Source organism: Bison bison, unplaced genomic scaffold (assembly GCF_000754665.1).
Source record: "Bison bison bison isolate TAMUID 2011002044 unplaced genomic scaffold, Bison_UMD1.0 scf7180017864456, whole genome shotgun sequence".
NCBI lineage: Eukaryota > Metazoa > Chordata > Mammalia > Artiodactyla > Bovidae > Bison > Bison bison.
Genome location: NW_011495018.1, coordinates 14,544,388 through 14,548,838, shown reverse-complemented (window position 1 = coordinate 14,548,838; position 4,451 = coordinate 14,544,388).

Genomic DNA, 4,451 nt, shown 5'->3' with positions numbered 1-4,451 from the left:
GAACGTGAAGGACATGACATCAGGGAGAGAGTGGCCAGCCTTACAAGAGGTGGTGAGAAATTCGGAATTCATGCCAAGAAAGTCTGGGGACCAGTGGAAGATTTTGTGCTTTCTAAAATATAACCCCCTAATAAAATAACTTTGCCATTAACTTTTGCAGAGTGGTTGGCTAAAGATGTGTCCAGTTTTTGTGAAGAGGTTTCCTATTAACAGACTATATCAGTCTGGGAAATTTGGTCATCTTTCGTGCTTTTTTTATTCTTAACTTCCTATTGGGTGTTTTATTTAATGAATTGATTCTTCTGAAGAATGACTTCCTTGCAACTTCTCTGCAAGTAAACATCTTCTTTTCTTTTTTAAATGCTTTTGTTTCCAAGTCATTCTTTCATCCAATCCACAAGCCTTAGTGACTTCGCTGTGCTCAGAAAGAAGAGCAGATTCATGAGAACTGTGTTCCCTCCCTTGATCTCAGACTGCCTGGGAATCACAGTTTCCACAGGCATGATAAGTAACAATGGTTGTAACAAGTGCTCTGCAAATCATGGGTTTTAATTTAGCGACAGCAAATGGAAAAGGTTTTTCTCATATGTTTCTTTTAAGATACAAGTGTTATAAGCAAATATCATTTCTTCAAAAATACTGATAAGTATGGCCCAAAACATTAATGATATTTGCAACCCTGTAGGAGTGTTTTTTTTTTTTTTCCCTACTTGAACTTTTAATGGACTTTAGGGGGAAATCATTGGAAAATGAAATGCTGAAATATTCTAAACTACTTTTCTACTGGGAAATAAATGGCACTCTAGCGGCCTGAATAAATCATTACAGCTAATAAAATATCCTGATATTGCTTCCAGTAAATTTGCACCAGGAAGATTGAATTCCCACAGATTTATACAACCAAATAAGGTCAGTCTATATAAAAGACTGCTGTTTATCCAGCATGGGGGCAACATAAATTTGGACTATTCATTATGTAACAACACCTTCAGTGGGAGTCCTTTGTAGTTTTCCTGAGATTGGAGGCTAGAAGGCTTACATTGCTAGTAGTACTCATTACTGCCAGTAAGAGAGGCTCTACAGGACTTGTTCCAGGAGATTTGACTCAAAAGTCTATGTCTTTAGTCATGATGGGCTTATGTTTTTACCTCATCAAACTGATATCTCATTTTAATTTGCATCTCTCATTACTATACTTCATTTTTACATTTTATATATTTTGTTTTTACATATAATTTTCACTTTTCATTATTATATTTACACACATTTTTAATTTCTGAATATCCTTTTTATGTGCTTTGCCTATTTTATCTGAATGGTTTGTCTTTTCCTTATTGGTTTAGAAAAACTCTTTGCATATAGGAGGTTTAATTTTTTGTCTGACCTACGTACTGCACTTATTTTCCCCAGGTTGTGATCTGTATTTTGTTTTTATACTGTGGAGATGTTTTTAACTCTTATGAACTGTCAGGTTTGGTGTAAGAAATGAGGTTAGGATTGACCTTATTTTTTTTTTTTCAAATGGTCTATTAATTATCTAAAATTCATGATGTTCTGCTGGCTTAATGACACCTTTTATTAGATTATACTTTGATAGTTAGGTCTAATGCTCCTTTCTCTACTCTCTTCATTTGTCTATTTTAGTTTCCCTGCCTTGCACTATGGCATTTGTGGGCCAGATTATTCTTTATTTGGGACCAAATTATTACCAAGGGTAGGAGTGAGGGTTGTTCTATTTTTAGCAGCATCCTTGACTTCTATATACCGATGCAGTCCCCATCCCTGAGTTGTACAGTCAAAAATGCCTCCAGATACTGCCAAATCTTTGAGGGGCAAAGCTGCACCAGTTTGAGAACCCTGGTCTGTTTCTACCCCAGTACCTCATTTTTCTAATAACTATGGCTTTATAGTATAGGTGGTGCAGTGGTAAAGAATTCACCTGCCGATGCAGAAGACACAAGAGACACAGGTTCAATCCTTGGGTTGGGAAGATCCCTTGGAGTAGGAAACGGCAACCTACTCCAGTACTCTTGCCTGGAAAACCCAAGGACAGAGGAGCTTGGTGGACTACAGTCCAGGGGGTCGCAGAGAGTCAGACACAACTGAGTGACTGAGCACACAAGGCAAGTTACCTTTTTTTTTCCCCCCAGAGTTTCCATATTTAGGTTTCCAGAACTCAGAATCATTTGGCAAATTAAGAAAAAAATCCTGATATGAATAATTATAAATCAATACAATTTTATATTTAAAAATTCTGTCAGGATTTTATTGGGTTTAAATTAATTCAAATATAGTCTGTTGAGAACTGACAGCTTTCATGACATTCAGCCATCCTCTTCACAACATGTGTTAGTGTTGGTTGCTCAGTCATGTGCAACTCTAGAACCCCATGGACTATACCAGGCTCCTCTGTCCATAGAATTCTCCAGGCAAGAATACTGGAGTTGATAGCCATTCCCTTCTCCAGGGGGTCTTCCTGACCGAGAGATTGAACTCAGGTCTCCTGCATTGCAGGCAGATTCTTTGCTGTCTGAGCCACTAGGAAAGCTCTTCTTTGTAGCATATCTTCCCTGAATTGGGTGTTTCTATGATCTGTTAGTAGAGTCCTTTGGTTTACTTTGTAAAAGGTAGAGGGAAAAAAGAAAAAAAAAAAACCTATGAAAGAAAAAAATAACCCAATAAAAATGGTCAAGACTTACCTAGTGATCATGAACTTTGGTTGAAATCCTAACTCTACTGTGATCTATGGATGACCTTGGCAAGTTATTGAACCCTTCTGCAGCTCAGTTTTTTCAGTTACAAAATGAGTAGTAATAATACATAATCATAGTTTGCTTTGAGGATTAAGTGATAATATAAAAAATCCCTCACCCTCAATAAGGGCGTTAGTGGCAAAGAACCTGCCTGCCATTGCAGGAGATGTAAGAGACTCAGGTTCGATCCCTAGGTTGGGAAGATCCCCTGGAGGAGGGCATGGCAACCCACTCCAGTGTTCCTCCCCGGAGAATCCCACATACAGAGGAGCTTGGCGGGCGACAGTCCATAGGGTCGCAAAGAGTCAGACATGACTGAAGTGACTCAGCACACATTAGTCACTCTTGGAATTCCTAGGTATTTACTGTCATTGTTTTGGTGAGCAGAATCTCTTCTTTTGTGATATGAATTATTTCCATAGAAATGAATCTGTTGAATTTTGCATATAACTTTTACAACTGATTATGTTACAGAATTCTCTTATTGTTTTTGGTAGTTTTTTCATAAATATAGTGATAGCTTCTGGAAATAAGAGAATATCACCTCCTCCTTCCCAGCTGGTATATTACTTGTTATTGAAATGTTGCAATATTTGGCACCTTCATAGCAACCTAAATTATGATAAATAACAAACATCTGGTGTAAATGAAAATGTTTCTGGTCTTTCATTATTAAGCATTGGTTCCTGAGAGGTGTTATTGTTATCTTAAGGAAGTAGCTTTCTATTCTTACTCTCCAAATTGTTTTTTAAATGAGATGTTGTTAATCAACAGGCGTAAAGTTTCAGTTACTTCTGTTGCTCAGTTGTGTCCAACCCTTTGTGAGCCTGTAGACTGCAGCACTCCGGGCTTCCCTGTCCTTCACTATCTCCCAGTTTGTTCAAACTCATATCCATTGAGTCAGTGATGCCATCCAACCATCTCATCCACTATCACCCCCTTCTGCCCTCAGTCTTTCCCAGCATCAGGGTCTTACCATGTAGGACCACCCAAGACAGATGAGTCATGGTGGGGAGTTCTGACAAAACGTGGTCCACTGGAGAAGGGAATGGCAAACCACTTCAGCATGCTTACCTTGAGAACCCCATGAATATGTGAAAAGGCAAAAAGTTTCAGTTATACAAGATGAATAAGTTTGAGAGATCTGTTGTATGATATTGTACCTATAGATAGCTATCTGTACTGTACACTTAAAATATGTTAACAGGGTAGGTCTCATATAAAGTGTTCTTATCACAATAAAATAAAAATTGAATTAAAATAATAAATGTTGAGTAAAAAAGCAGACAGATCAATGGAACAAAAGATGAAGACCCACAAAAATATGGAAATGGTACAATTTTGAACTGGAATCTGCAAAATAGTGGGAATAGGTTAGATTTTTTTTTTAACTTTATAATATTGTATTGGTTTTGCCAAATATCAAAATGAATCCACCACAGGTATACATGTGTTCCCCATCCTGAACCCTCCTCCCTCTTCCCTCCCCATACCATCCCTCTGGGTCATCCCAGTGCACCAGCCCCAAGCATCCAGTATCGTGCATCAAATCTGGACTGGCGACTCATTCCATATATGATATTATACATATTTCAATGCCATTCTCCCAAATCATCCCACCCTCTCCCTCTCCCACAGAGTCCAAAAGACTGTTCTATACATCAGTGTCTCTTTTGCTGTCTCATATACAGGGTTATT